The sequence below is a fragment of the Nylanderia fulva genome, unplaced genomic scaffold (genome assembly GCF_048542155.1).
Source record: "Nylanderia fulva isolate GAGA-0341 unplaced genomic scaffold, ASM4854215v1 Scaffold2, whole genome shotgun sequence".
In the NCBI taxonomy this organism is placed as follows: Eukaryota; Metazoa; Arthropoda; class Insecta; order Hymenoptera; family Formicidae; genus Nylanderia; species Nylanderia fulva.
In genome coordinates, this window is record NW_028190263.1 from 1,649,735 (window position 1) to 1,666,338 (window position 16,604).

Consider the following 16,604-nt stretch of genomic DNA (forward strand, 5'->3'; position numbering starts at 1 on the left):
ACCCTGTCACGCGATTGGCTATCGAATTATGCGAATAAAAAATTTTCGCGATTTTGAAAATTCTCTAGATTATAGCCAATCGCGTGACATTGTACTATCTTTTGTCTCTATCAATTTTTTAATCGTAATGCGCAATCTATGTCTTATTATGTCTATGGTTTTCACAGACATGGCGGCCATTGCTCATTATTGTCGCGCTGGATGAATTAGACGGTCCACTTGAACGCCGTTCCCGATCGTGGCCAACGATAAGATTTCGATCTACTTAAACGTACTCTGTATATCTAGTACGTTTCACGCCACGCTGACAATGAGATCTCGTCGAGCCCATAGACGTATTAAGATGTCTATCATCGAGCCGGCATCGGGGGAAGCTCCGTTCGAACAGCTGTGGTGAGAGCTGTAGTCTTCGAGATTGCATAAATATCGCACGTGCATACGAATTGGCAATCTTCTGACGTTCAGCTGCTGATTGTGTGAGTACATAACATATCTGTGCATTAATAGGTGTGCTTGTCTCTTGGAAAGCATTCTTTGCGCGATGCAGCTAGCCTAATTGCATTCTTTGCGATGCAGCTATATAGCCTTCAACTTCAGTGTGCAGCTAGTTTCAAGTCGATCTCACATATACACTGAAAAGAAATTATTAATTTGACTAAACCCTTCAATTAAATTACTATTTTGTTAATTGAACATATATTAGTAATTAAGTCTTATACGTTTTGTTAAGATTTAATATGTTATATTTAATTTAAATATTTTTATATGTTTAATTGTGACAAAATAATATTTAGTTGAGAAAGGTTTAGTCAAGTTAATTAATTTTTTTCAGTGTATGTTTTCGATAAGTAGTAGATTTCCTCATTTTGCACACACGTTTGCGTTTTGCAGAAGTTTTTATATTTGAAATAAAAATAAAGTATATTTGGGCATTTAAAAGAGATCAAGAAAAGAAACAGATTGCAAAAAAGATAATTAGATAAAGAAATTTATGAATTTATGAATTTATTTAATTTAATATTAAGAAGGCTCTGTCACACACGTATATGTGTAAGAAAAACTTTAGAAAGTATGTATTATAATATCTGACATGACACATAATTTTAGAAATCTTTTTAAACTTTAGGCTTGTTTTCTATTTCTGCACTGGCTGAACTGTGTACACTGATGCAATAAGTTAGAGTGAGACAAAATACATTTGCTCTATTATAACTTATTGCACCAGTGTGCACTAGTTCATCAGTGCAGAAATAAAAAACAAGCTTATTTTAAAATGCAAATAAAACATTTAAGAAATATACATGTTCAGAAATATACACTAAAAACAATTTGTTAACTTGACAAAACTTTCAATTATTGTATTGATTAAACAAAAAAATTTAAATTAAATATAACATTAAATACTAATACATGTAATAATTAAATACTAATACTTAAATACTAATACATGTTCAATTAACAAAATAGTAATTTAGTTAAAAAGTTTAGTCAAGTCAATAAATTTTTTCCAGTGTATGTTTTTGATAAAATATTATATTTGTCCTCATTTTGCATTCTGCAGAATTTTTTATATTTGAAATAAAGTATGTTTTAAAGTATATTTGAGCATTTAAAGAAAGAGAGCTAAAGAAAAGAAACATATATATTGCAGAAAAAATAATCAAATACAGAAATTAACGAATTTATTTAATTTAATATATTAAGAAAGCACACGCGTACATATATGTGTGAGAAAACTTAAAGTTGTAGCAAAATATCTGATATGAAACAGAATTTTGGAAATCTTTTTAAACTTTTTTAAATGAAATATTCAAGAAATATATACGTTCAGGTAGTCAGACACAAAAATCATATGTAACCGCGTCAATAGTCATATTCTTATGGTAATCTATGGTTTACATATATGTATATTATGTATATAGTGTGCTTATACCTTGAAGAATCTTGAATACTTATTTCAATATTTAACTATGATGAAAGGCAAGTAATTTTCTACTTAAGCTGTCTCGCGTGTAAACCGGACACACATGACAGATATCGTCAACACATTAAAACACGTTCTTATACGGTCAATGGATAGGTCATTCCGTTGGACTTACCGGAACGGCACTTTTTACCGCCGTTTCTCCGTAGTCAGCGCGCTTATTCTGTTTGTTTGTAGTCTCTCTTATTTAGCCGATAATCGTTCTTTTCCTCGAGACCTATAATTTGCGGCCCGATTGGGTGCCAGCGCGAGTCAATTAGGGCTCCAGAGACCGGGGCAACGAAATGGAGCGACGGTTGCAACCTCGTGCGCTCTTCGGTCTTTATTTTTCAGCATTTCAAAAGCGTCTCGTCACGTCCTGTCTGTATTCACCCATTTTTCGACTCGATTTCGGCGCCAATGTACTTAAAAAAAAACGTCTACTCTAACGTATATCTTAATACAATATAATATTTTATTCTTCGAAACAAAAGTCTTCCTGACATTTGCTGAGAATATTTTTTTATTTCTGTACATTGAAGTTATTGATCGAAACTTGTATCGAATAAGTAAGTTTCGTAAGCCCAGAGACAGGGACAGAGTGTTCGTGCTCGGTTTATTTGAAAGATTGAAAATAGAATTAGCATAAGACTGCGCACACTGAAAGAAAATTTATTAACTTGCTTAAACCGTTCAAATAAATTACAATTTTGTTAATTGGACATATATTATTTAAGTCAAATACACGTTTTATTAGACTTAATATGTTATATTTCATTTAAATATTTCTATATATTCAATTAATAAAATAATATTTAGTTGAATAATTTAGTCAACGATTTTTTTTTTCAGTGTACAATAAAGAAAATATAAAAGAACAAATATTAAATAGGAATAAGAATTATTTTAAAATAATAAAATTGAAAAGATTCCAATATATAAAAATACAAATTGGGGTATAAAAGACTAATTAGCTAAGCTAAGAGTCCTTATTATACTCGAATATATATTTATATATCAGATTTTTTTTCAATTATATATATATTATTTTAAAATAATTTCTATTCTTAATATTTATTCCTAATATTTTCTCTATTATGCCCAGGGCCCAAGTAAAGTAGATAATGTTTATTTTAGTATCATAGTTTGATCACTGCAAAATAGCCTACAAAATTTACATAGGCATAATTAATTATTTTATCATAATAATAACAGTAATTATTACAGCTGCAGTTTCTATCCGTGATTTTCATTATATAAAAATTAATCGTTATTATTGTACGTGATCAAATATTAAACATATATTTGTAACTGAAATAGAACCTTTTTGGTTTGTAGGAATCACAAATAACTCGCATTCCAATTTTAAAAGTATTATCATAAAGTCTATCTTGATCTTTGAGCATTCTTAAGTATTGAGAAATCTATACCTGAAAAACCTATATAAACTTGTTTTCATTCTTATGTGAAATAGGAAAAATCTATTTATTAAAAAAATACTGGAAATAGATCTGGCAGATTAGTCTAAAGTATATTTTCATAGGACTTTCTTTCATATATAGTCAATATTATTCTTAGTACTTAACATTTTCAGGAATATTTATAGTAATCCTCCACGCAGAGGATATTATCTTTTTTTCACACACATAGGCATACAATCAATTATTTAAAGTAAATTAAATCTAATTGTACGACCTCCCTCATATAAGCAAAAGATATCGCGATAAGGAATATACTTTGTGCAGATGTAATTGCAAAATAATTTCTGCAAAGTTTGTATGCAAAACAGCTGCGACATAGTCGTCCGGCAAACGTGGCGAAATAAACGTAAGGGAACGCGGGGTGTGAAAATCAATTTGATAGACGAGCGTACGCGTGCCGAATTACCTCTACGTGATGTCGGGGCCGTTTCGCCATTTTCGCCATTACATTAACGACGAGACGCGCCGAGCCGCGCCGGCTCGACTTCCCGCGATGGTTACAGCCGTATCGTAATGCCAACGTTGGCGAACAATGGGGGTAACATCGCGATCCCAGGCACGTCTCGATTCCGCGGCTCGGGCGGGATTCGGGAGAGACGGTACGTTAATTAAGGTCCTGCGGAAGGTGGCCATTTTCCGAATTTCTATTATACTTTGCGAAACACCCCCTGCACGACGAATTTAACGAATAAAATTTCGGAGTCTGGTAAAATTGTCATTCTGAACGACTGAATATTATCAATCCTGCTGCATCTCGTTCCGTATTTCTAAAAAATTCTAGAAGCAAATAAAATGTTGAAAATATTTTATCAAAAATATTTATTTCATGTACAATATTTATATATTTATACGCACCGAAGAGAATTTTTTCTTAGAATTTACCCTGAAAATTATGAGACAATTTTTATGAGAGCTTTGATTAATATATTTACCATAGTAAAAAATATTAATATGTACATAGTAAATTTTATTAATATCTTATTATGGTAGATATTAATATTTTTATGATAAATATCAATCAGAGAAACTCCTATGAAATTCTTCCAATATCATATATTGTCCCACGATTACCATGATTTTCAAGATAAATTCTAAGAAAAATCTGTGCATAATTGAAGTGTAATGTGATCTGTTGTTTTGAATTAACAAGAAAAATTATTGTATTTTCGCATTTCGATTTAATCAAAAGGAGATATCGATAGCGTGATAGGAACAGTAATTAACAAACAGCACCATCGACTTCATCGTCGCGCCTAGATGATTATTCGTTCAATTACGCAACCACGGGGTGCTCGAGTTCCCCACCCCCGACTGGCTTTACGTGCCCTCCCCGGCTTCATTAAAAGTACGCACGGGATTTTGATCGGGATAGAAACGCCGATTAATCTTTTTTCGCGCTCGATATAATCCTCGACGGTGCGAGGCAGTAATCCGGACCGCTGTCACCGTGTCTGTGGGTTCTGGAACTCCATCCGACGGATGAGACGGATTACAGCTCGTACCAAATTAACCTTTGTCTCTTCTCTCGCAAGTTTCCCTTTCCCTCCCTCCGAACGCGTTCTCGCTTCCCCCTGATGTCTCAGCTTTACACGAGAACTCACTCAACCGCGCGATAACGTAAAGCTAGAGAACTGCACGTGATGACACAACACAACAGGTGTCCACAGAATGTCCCGATATGGATCTACAGATCCTCCGGTTTTACCGAAGAACCACGCCTGGTCGAATCCATTTGCGACGTGGCTGATCCTCTCGTTTCGCCACTTCGCTGCTGTAGATCCTCTTTGTGCTTCTATATGAAGGGAGGGATTAAATACGAATCGAAGCGCGTGTGTGATAACAAGTCAATTATTCGGCAATCGGCTTTTAATGATTTGCTATGTATTGACAGTGTACATAATGTGGAAATGAAACGCAAAGGGGATCCTGAAATATCAACCAATATCGCGAGAAAATCATGTTCTCCGAATTATATGAAACACTGTAGACATAATTTATCATAATATGAAAATAAAATAAGAATCTTAAAATTCCCAGTTTCCAATTTTACTACAATATATATATTTACATTTGACAAATAAAACATTATTATTATTAATATAACATTATTAATATTAATAAGTAAATTTTACTATGTACGTAGTAAAATTGATCGAATATATTTTATATCTTATTGTGGTAGATATTAATATTTGTATTGTGGTAAATATTAATCACAGAAAAACTCATAAAATTCTTCCAATACCATATTGTCCCACGATCGCCATGATTTTCAGGATAAATTCTAAGAGAAAATTTTTTCTGTGCAGTAGGAAGCCATGTTTTAACATTAATTTATACATAAATATCTATCGCGTAGCATGATATATCCTTTCAGAAATACAGGCGATTTTTTGAATATATTTTGCTCTTATATAGCATGATATAATTTGAAAAGCGAACACAATACATACAAAAAAGAAAAATATGTCCATCCGCCAATCGTCCTCCGCTTACAAAATGGCGTTTCCATCGCCGAAGGGTGGTACGGAGAGAGTGTACATTCCAACCCCTCGTACCAACCCCTGAGCGATCCGAGGGGTCGCGAGCACGTAACGTTATGTAACCGTATACATGCCTAAGATCCTGGAGGGTTGGAAGGGAATCGGGCTTTGTCGCCTAGCCATGTGTCCCTAATGCGACTCCCGTGGGGGGTCATTTCTATTCTATTTCCCTTTCATGGGGTGTGCCGAGCAGAACGTCCCTCGCTCCGCGCGCCGCCCTTATCGCTTATGGTAAACGCATCACGGAGAGACTCTCGTAAGGGTGCTCTCTGCAGATTGACGTAAAATCAATGAACGAAGTCAATGGGCCCCTCGTCCCGATTATACCCGGGGAGCGTAGAAGAGTATTATATGAGTTGTAACACCTCGTTCAACCGTGGATAACGCGCCTGTTAATTGCGTGCAGAAACAGCACGAGCAGGCTTATATATTTAGTTACAAAGAATGTGCCTCTGTGTTGTTATTGTTCCGTTTTGCCGAATGCTAGAGAAAGCGCGCGATAATCTTGATTATCTCATTTTAGCTTACGATTACTATTATTGTTTCTTGGATCCAAATTCTGACGATAATGTGGACAGAAGGAGAGAAAATTTAATTAATGATATAACTCTCTGAGACGTGTTGATTTATTTGTCTGTGGAAGTCTCTGGAAAATAATTCGATAAGGAATGACAAAATTTACGCGATGAATAATTGCACGATCTAATTAATGAGAGCTGTCCTCAAACTTTTTACTTTGCTTTGACGTTTTTTGACTTATAAAAAGAATAGTGCATTATGTCATATTTCAGAATATATGCATGCATATAAAATTGAATGCAGTTTATGAAGGCAAAGAAAAGTAGCGATATAATGAATTAAAAAACAAATTAATTAATGAATCGAAAAGAAGATACCAGTTTTGTATGTAATTAAATGAAATAGAGTTAACAACTTAACTTCTTTTTTACAATTAGATGTTAAAAGTTTAAAAAGACATTAATTACTAAAATCATTTTATTTGTAATAAAATGTTTGTTCTTAAAATCGAGTATTAAAGAGTTAAATCCTATCGTCTTTCCACAGTTGAAACATTTAAGAATTTGAGCAATAAATGGTAGTTATGTGAGTGTGATTCTCCATCGCGAGCACATGAGAAACGATCGCAATCCTAAGAGCCATTACGAAGAAACAGTTCTCCGATTACGACAGCCACGGGAACGTAATTCATCGCAATTAGCCGCAATAACGGGAAGCGACCGTATAGCAACGTTCAACGATGACATTAAATCGCGGCAGGCGACACTTGGGCGACGACGACGATGAAGGGACCTTCACCTCTTTCTCGACGACGCCTCGGATTTAAATTGAATACCATCAATTTTCGAGAGTCACGCTGACGGACCATGCGAGGAAAATAAAAAAAAAAAACCCCGTTTCGTAGACTAATTTCCGTGCCGGTTTATTTATATCCACTGTGCGTGTAATCGACACTTTGCTACCGTGCGACGTAGTATAGGAGAATAACGTGGTTAAGCTCTTTCGCAGCCCGGGGCTCTCGTAAAGAGTGGAAGAGTCATCGTCGCTAACGAGATGCCGGACACTCGAAGGCCCGTCATTGACGTCCTCTTTCGAGGATATCTAGTCCCCCGCGACAGATAGTATCGCTGTTAAGATTCTCTCGGAGGGGACTCGCTGTACAACAAATATATATATATATATATATTTATAGACCGCGCGATCGTTGCCATTAAATCGCGAGAGTCTCTTTGAAATCCTCCACGGATCGTCTTTGATGCGCTGACATATCGGTGAATGCCTTGACGTTCGATGTCAGCGCGATGGGCCTGAATTTATATAGCAAGAGTTATTTAGGTCGCGATAATTGTGACGTCAGCTGCTGGCAGACGTTACGATACGATTTTGTATGAATGTAGAATACGCGTCCTTTCATGTGCCACCTGCGAGGTGCGTACAAACTTAATATTATACCGTATCCATTCATATTTCTATTTGAGAAAACATACGCATTAGAGTTTAATATATGGAAAATAATCATATGACAGCGAGTAATAAAATTTGAATTTTTAAATTAATATGTCAAAAGTTATTATTTTTTTTTTTTTTATGAATACGTGATTGAATTTATTCTCAATTATTTGCTATACTTGCAACGTTTTATAACATTGATCCTTGATTCTGTTGTTTCATCTCTAATTTTTTCTCTGTACTATTCAAATCGTACAATAACTTTCCATCACGTAGAATCGAAAATCACAGGGCTGGTGTTGCTCGCGTCTCCGCCGACGTGCGAAAAACCCATCGCGCAACTCGACGCACAATTACAACATAAAGCATTTCTAATTCACTCTCTTCGGAGAACGGACTTCCCTCTCTCTCTCTCTCTTCGTTCGTGGTTTACGTTCTCGCAGAGACATAGAACGAGCGATCTCTCTCGAGAATCGGCACCTCCGTTCTCGGGGTGGAACGGAGATCAGGTCGCGCGCGCGTTAACGGGAGTTTTCCGCGGAAACGAAATAAAAATGACGGTGCGAAATGTTCTCTTCCGAACAGGTAATTCCCGGCATTTCGCCACCCTTTCTCTCTCCCTCGACTTTCTTCCTCTCGCGTCTCTCCTCTCCCTCCCGGAACAACAACGGGGCACTCTCTCTCTCTCTCACCCCCATTGGGCGCCAACAACCCCCTCGCGAGCAGAGCAGTTCTCGGGGGTTGAACGGTTGTCGAACGGATTGCTTTTTGTTCCGCGCCTCCGTGTCCCGTCCTTTGTTTCCGCGAGTCGCCCTACCGTGAGGAAATGACAAACAAATGAGCACCGTTGTGTATAACAGCCACCGGCCACCCCCGCGTCGTCATGGCGATGCGACGTGACGATCGACGTTTTTAACTCGTCGGCTACGCCGGCCTCTTGCTTTGCTTTGGTGCGCACGATCGACCATGTGCGACAACCGATCCGCGGAGAAAAGTCACCCTTATCTCGCTAGATAGAATCTTGATGTTGCGTGCGATCATCGCACGATTGGTTATTTTAATTAAACTTTCTGTAAGATGTATTTAATATGCAGGCACTGATTGTCTTGTTTGATATAAAAATTGAAGGTTTTCATTGACTGATAATCTTGACACATCAGACATCAGAGTCTAAATTGATAAAAACGATCTTAAAAATGTTGAATGATCGCAGATGAGTTCTATTAAAGATAACGAGATGATTTAAAAATCTTTGCGAACGTAATCACAAAATTTAATTTTTTTTTCCTATATATGTTGCAGTATTTATATCATTAAATATTATTAATAAAGCAACGGGATATCAAGGATTAGTAAATCGGTTTGCACCATCGATTAAGTACAAGAAACACATTTGATACAAGAATTGAGACGCACACATTCGCGCGTGCATGAGTGAATTTTGTAAAAATAAATTTTTTTACCGTACATTAGAATGCCGGGGGCTTTTGTATTAGAAACAAAATGGCGTTTCCACCATACTTTTCCAAGAGAAAGAGGCGATAACGCGGGTATACGGCGGGGATTGCTCGGCCACGGGGGTCGATCGCGTATGTGCCATTCAAAGTCGATGAAGAGGTGAGCCGTGGCGTTTTCGCCGGCTGGACCTCGTAACTATCGATTGTGCTTCAAAGTCGATTGTGTCCCCATTATGTACGCAAGAAGGGGAGAAAGAAGACGCGGGGTAACGCGGCGAAGGGAGACGAGGAGCGAGAAGGGAAGGGAAGAGAAGGAAGGACGAAGGGGTGACTGTGTTCCGGACGTCGGTGGGAGAAAGGGAGGTAAGAGAGACAGGGACACCCCTAAAGTACGGGCCGTCCAATTGACTCCGCCATATTGAGTTTGGTTCTATGGGCTCTCGAGCTCACACAGGCTCTTGGAATTGAGACACGTTATACGAAGGTCCGTCCTTCGTGGAAGGCTTTGGTAACTTCGTTACGAGGTTCTACGTGAGCAAAATCCAAGCCCGAAGGTATATCACCCGGCGGCTTCCGCCTTCGGCGCTATCTAGAAGTCCGACGTTCGAACGTCGATACGGCTAATTAATTGCGCACCATTTCGCCCTCGGAAGAATTAATCATCGTACGCGAGGAAAGCTACTTGTCACGAAACTATAGAAAAAGTTATTGCGTTGTGTCTGATTCATTATTTGGATATTTGGACGATATATTAATATGATAGACGTATGATATAATTTGACTTTAATTAATAACACATGTTTTAATTTATTTATTTTAATAATACTTAAATTTTAATGGTAATTTTATTTTATTATAACGTATTTGCTTCTTTAGACACAATCTTTGCAAACGCACAGAGAGATATTTCTCTTGGAATTCACCCTGAAAATCATGAGATAAAATGATATTGGACGAATTTTATAAGAGTTTCTCTGATTAATATTTATCACAATAAAAATGTCAATACGGCTAATTAATTGTACACTATTTCTCCCTTGGAAGAATTAATTATCATATACGCGAGGAAAGCTACTTGTCACAAAATTATAGAAAAAGTTGTCTAATTAATTATTTGGATATTTGGACGATATATTAATATATGATATAATTTGGCTTTGATTAATATAACACATTTTAATTAATTTGTTTTAATAATACTTAAACTTTAATGGTAATTTTATTTTATTAGCACTTGCTTCTCTAAACACAATCTTTGCAAATGCACAGAGAGAATGTTCTCTTGGAATTCACCCTGAAAATCACGAGACAATATGATACTGAACTAATTTTATAAGAGTTTCTCTGATTAATATTTATTACAATAAAAATATTAATATCTACTACAATAAAATATAAAATACATATATTCGATTAATTTTACTATGTATATACATATTAATATTTTTTATTGTGGTAAATATTAATCAAAGAAAACTCTTATGAAATTCTTCCAATACCATTTTGTCCTACGATTATCACGATATTTCAGGGTAAATTCTAAGAGAAAATTCTCTCCGCGTGCAAATCAAAAGATTACATTGTTACAAGTGTAAGATATCTCATTCTTGCAAATACTTCAAAATACAGACCCTGGCATATTTAGCTGCCCCAGATATATCCGAGCGGGCTCCGGGTAGCAAGATTCTTCGACCGCGATATGTATCAAATTATCCTTATAATAGAAAATGACGGCAACGTTACACCTACCAGGTGTCGTGCTACGAGGCGCCAAAAACGGTGCTCGTCATGAGAATGGCGCGGTGAATAACAATGCATCTTCGCTGCACACAATAATGCCGACACAATGCTCGTTTCTGACTACAATAGGTGTTGCTTTAATGGGAGTCCGGTTGCAACCGGGGTTTCTGTTGAAACCACCTTCGCTATACGATTTTCCCGTGCGTGTAAACAGCACTCGCGATCTCTCTCTTTTTTCTCTTTCTGTCTTCCATCGGATCGTTCGACGAAAAGAATGCATACGTCTTAATGCCTGTAACGTCAAGATTTCGAAACGCGAAACGGCCAAGTAGCGCAAAGCTCTCAAGATCGTTTTATTCATCGGAAAACTCGATCGATCACGAACATACATCTGTGACATAGAAAGCAAAGAAACTTAAGTAAATATCTTGCTCGAGAAGGTTGTGTAACTGGCGAATAAAGAAAGAGACACTTCCAATATACTTAAGAAACATAGTAGAAAAGAACTTCTTTCTTGCGAAGAGAGCAAGTTGCAGACAAACATGAATGAATCGAGTCGCACATAGTTTTAATATATTTGCAAGATTGCAAGGTCCAAATTAAATTAATTTTGGTCTCTGATATCGCGTTTTGAAATTATCATCCCCTTCATCATGTAGAAGTATTATTTTCGGCATATTGAAACACGTACGATGTTTTTCAGCAATCGATCGATGAAATATGTTATGCTCATTCAATGTTTGTTCGATCGAAACGAGATAAGAAATAGTAAAAGACGCATGCATGTAACGTAGACGAAAAATCGGCCATTCGACTCGTTTTCTTGCACCAAAGCAAGCTTGCACTGTAAGGAAGTGCGCCGGGACGCAAATCAAAATGCAGTCGCTACCGAAAGGACACTCCAGCTGCTGGAGGGTCCTTTGCTATTACTGTGAAGGACTTCGCAGTGCTTGACGAATCACTCACTAATTGCGTTCGTGACATGGTCCAGAACTAACAAACGGTTCCTTCGCGTGGAATATAATGATTTTTTGCCGTCATGTGCATTTTGACGATATGCACGAACAGAATCGGTCCTGCATTATGTACAAATATAAAGAAAAGATGCATAAAAATAATCCGCGATTATATAATATTTTAATCTATTTAAGCTTATTGTTATTTTTAACAAATATACATGTACGCGTACACACACGCAATACATGCGATTATTAATTAATATTAAAAACACGTCAGTCGAATAAAGTTCAAAATTTGTCTAATAGAATTTGCAATTAATTAAAGATCTGTGTTTTGGGTAAAACTTATATCAGAATATCTCTCTGTTTCTCTCTCTTTCTCTCTCTCTCTCTCTCTCTCTCGCTATTATTCTCTATTGTCCTAATGATGGATAATCATAAGATTCTCCTTGAGAGTCTCATTACGAATCAAGGACCCCTTAATGGCTCCTATGAAACTCATTGGCCATTTAACGCCGAGGACACGCCGCGACGTTGAATGATTGACAAGTTCGAGAGCGAATTTTCTCGTCAATCCCATTTCATCTTACACATTTATGATTGAAATTTTTATATATATTTATAATAATTTCTTTATATTATCATTATTTTATTATTATATTTTATTGTCAGTTTATTTTAATATTTTTTATACAACAGATTTATATACAATTTTATATAAAATATGATAAAAGAATTCTTATATATATACATATATTTCTAGAAACTGGAAATTACACCTAAATTTTTTTTTCTTTAAATTCTATGACACAACTGGGACTATCGTACGATAAAGAAACTAGATGATATTATTCATTATTTTAATGGCAATCTTGAATTTTTGATTGCTATTATATATTTAATATATGCGAAAAGTTAATATGTAGATAATATTGCAGTTTTATTAGTACGGCATCATATACTCGATACGTGCGTAAGTTTTAACAATGGCAGTCTCTCCATACTTGCGTACGTACGGTCGACACCCTTTACACGTTCCCCTTGCGGAAACGCGACGTCTCCATGGTTACAACATTGAAACCCCGCTAGGGGATGACAAAATGGAGAGGCGCAATACTCGGCCCGACAAAAGCGAAGTAGAATCGAAGAACGCCGTTGACTACCCTCGTATTTGAAAGGTCGATTTCTATATACAAAGTGCTCCACGTAATCGCACTTTGCTGATAATGCACTCGCTGATAATTAAAGCCATCCTATAGCAGAGCAATGTAGCACTTTAACAAATCAATTCAGTAAGTTTACTTTTTTCCAAACAGCTATCAATCTTTAATAATGTGTTGGTTATATTTTTCTAAAAAATCTACACAAGTATTCACATCATAAAATCTTCATAATACAAGTTCAATACAACTGCAGTAACAGTTATACAGTTAATTAATCATTTATTTACTATCAGCATTTCAATTTTGAAATTAGAGAGATTTTATTATTTTATAGACAATTTTTTCGCAAGACATTTTAATTTTTTGATATTGATAATTTAAAACAAAGTTTTACACGTGAATATATAAATATGTATAATATCTGCAGATTCTAAGATATTTCTTTTTTTTCCAAGGTATTAATATTCAAAGTTAACCATGGAAAGAAGGGGTAAAAGGAATATACGGCGCAAATCGTATTTCGGATTGCCGACAATGTGAGCCAGGTGAAGATTACATCGTGATTCACGAGGTCTTTCGATGGTACCCGCATCGACACTATCTGTCATCGGAAACGCTACGAATCAGGACTACGCACGAAATGCGAAACGTCACGTTCTTCAACGTCCACCCTAACCGGAACAATCTCAGCGATTTTATCTGTACGTTTCCACGATATTATCATCTATTTCTGTCTTTTCTCTTTCTATATATATGTGTCCCTCTCTCTTTCTTAACAATAATAAAATATTAATACATTCACTTTTACCTCTGTTAAAAGCAAGTTGCAACCTTATAATTCTTCTCATATAATCTATATAATGTAAAAAATTATATAAAAAAAATTTGTACTTAAAAGATATTCTGGTAGAGTGCAATTATTCTTTTTAAGCTATTTTTATTATTTTATAATTATGTTGACGCTGCTAATTATTAATTTTCAAATTAATGTTAACTCAAAATTTAAATTATTATATAATTTATTACATAATTTTAATAATATAACAATTATATTTAGGACATTCGACGTTATGTGGAAACTAAATATGACAACTGTCAGAAAATGGGAAAAGTCTTCCTGGTGGTTGATAAACAAAGGAGGATAAAATGGCTACCCTTGGTGTAGGAGCAGATAGTCTAATCCCGGATGAGACGACGGCGGATGTGCGACGACGACGACGGCGACGGAAACGAAGGTAGAAGCGAGAAACAGCGTAGACACATCTCTCGGATTACGTCTTAACAAGCTCCACGACGTTCATTTGTCTTATCCGCTGCTGCTAATGCGACAGCAGCTGTTGAAATGATTAATTCGGCGCGAGGACGCCGTCTTGTTCCGCTCCGCCCGAGCATTCGATTTTGTCGTCGCAGATGCGTCGCGGTTAATCAGCGCATTGCGGTTAATCACAGTCGTTGCGAAATACAAAGCTAAACGAATAGTGTTTGAATCTAACTAGAAATACGACTTTGTAAAATCTATATAACAATAATTATAGAAACATGTATCAAGAGAAAATTGTGGCTTTAAACAGTCTATGGATTCTACATTTAACATAGAATATTATTTTTAAAGACAAAAATCTAACTGATAGACTTCGATAATTCAATTTGACATGTATAAACGTGTATTTTAAGAAAATGAATCGATCTGATTCAATCTAATTCTAAACGTTAATAGACAATTGCATAACTGTAATTAAATTCAATGTGTAAGGTGTTCCACCGTACAATGGTTCATTGCTCATAAGAGAAACCCTACGTGCGATCGCTCGCACCCTGTCCAAACAAATAGAAGCGAGCGCGCGGCAATCTAATTGGATTAATTTTCAATTTGTCGAGGCCACCTGTCGTCGCGATGCACCGATCGCGCGTACCGATCGATGACTAATCCGCGAGAACGAGGAAACTCACGGACGAGACACTGTCGAGCGCGGTCGGGGCGGATTATTAGAGTTGCGCGTAGAGGAACAAAGAGGCGCAAAGCGACAATTGTGCCTCATCGCGCGGATATAGAGTTACAGACGTGCGAGCGGAGAAAATGAGCGGCGAATATTAAGCCGGCGTAGCAAAATGGCCGACTGGGCGAGAGGAAAAAATAGGGACGCACTAGATCTCTCTTTCTCTCGTTCGTCACACGACGAGCGGTGGAGACACGTAATGAACACTCGGCTCCACACACTCCGCTCGTCGGGTTACGACGTGACGCGGGTCGAAATTTTGCCGCGTCGCTAACGCATGCGTGACACGCGCCGATCGAAAGCCCCGCCCGGTCATTCTGCCTTTGTTTAATTCACGCAGTATCTACGCCCACGATAACAGTAATGTAACTAGAAGGTTTTGTAAACCTCGCTAAAGAATGCCTTTAAAAAATTTTAAACAAACATGAGATACATCTCTAAAGATATAACTCTAAAAGAGAAAACCATATAATTCAAAATAAGAATTCTACTCTATGATCTTGGGCAAAGATTCAATATTTAAAAGTTGAATGAAGTGATTATCTGACTTCTTTATCATTCAATTATATTAATTTATATTGTAGCGCATCTGAATGAACATGTGTATGTGCTCTGCATATGTTACACTATTATAAAATTCATAGAAATAAAGGCATACATCGAGATTAATGTCATCCAATATGTAAATTATACAATATTGAAAACAAGGTCTTTTTTAAAGGTATTCTCTCTGTTACTGTTTATAATGCGACCGATACAATACGACCTATAATTATTGTTTCTATTCATTTCCAATCAAATGAGAAAAATAGAATTATATTAATTTCTTTTTTCTGACAATGTGATATGTTGTTTATAAGTTAACTACTGCAGAATTATTTTTGAAATCAATATTTTCGTGAATTTTTGAAATTAAACATTCTCTGACATGGAAAAAACTTACATAAATTTCATAAAAACAAAAAACTTTTAATTGAAGGAATAAGATAAATATCTTATAATTTATAACCTCATTTGATTTTATATTGAAAACGGAGCTTACGAATTATGAACTTATTTTTACATTGAATTTTTAATTAGAAAGTAATTGTAATAAACATATATTCGAAAATAGAACTACGAAGTAACTCAACAACAACTGGTAGCGTGGCCGAGCGGTCTAAGGCGCTGGTTTAAGGCACCAGTCTCTTCGGAGGCGTGGGTTCGAATCCCACCGCTGCCAATTTTTTTGCACAGAAACATTTCATCAAAATCTATATTTTACATAGAGAGATAATGTTTTTATTTCGAGAAATCACGACAATATTCATTATAAACTATATATACTAATGTA

The 16,604-nt window shown here is 36.1% G+C and overlaps 1 long non-coding RNA gene and 1 other non-coding gene across 3 annotated transcripts; both read left to right on the plus strand.

Annotated features, from left to right (window-relative positions):
• The first annotated feature begins 174 nt into the window (after nt 1-174).
• Nucleotides 175-16,136, plus strand: LOC114945357 (uncharacterized). Of its 2 annotated transcripts, XR_003822380.2 has the most exons (4): nt 175-476; nt 13,050-13,403; nt 13,730-13,975; nt 14,332-16,136. It is a non-coding gene; the product is annotated as an uncharacterized LOC114945357 (long non-coding RNA). The 2 variants fall into 2 exon arrangements; XR_003822379.2 differs by lacking the exon at nt 13,050-13,403.
• Nucleotides 16,137-16,411: 275 nt separating this feature from the next.
• Nucleotides 16,412-16,493, plus strand: TRNAL-AAG (transfer RNA leucine (anticodon AAG)). The gene has a single exon. It is a non-coding gene; the product is annotated as a tRNA-Leu (tRNA).
• Nucleotides 16,494-16,604: the final 111 nt, after the last annotated feature.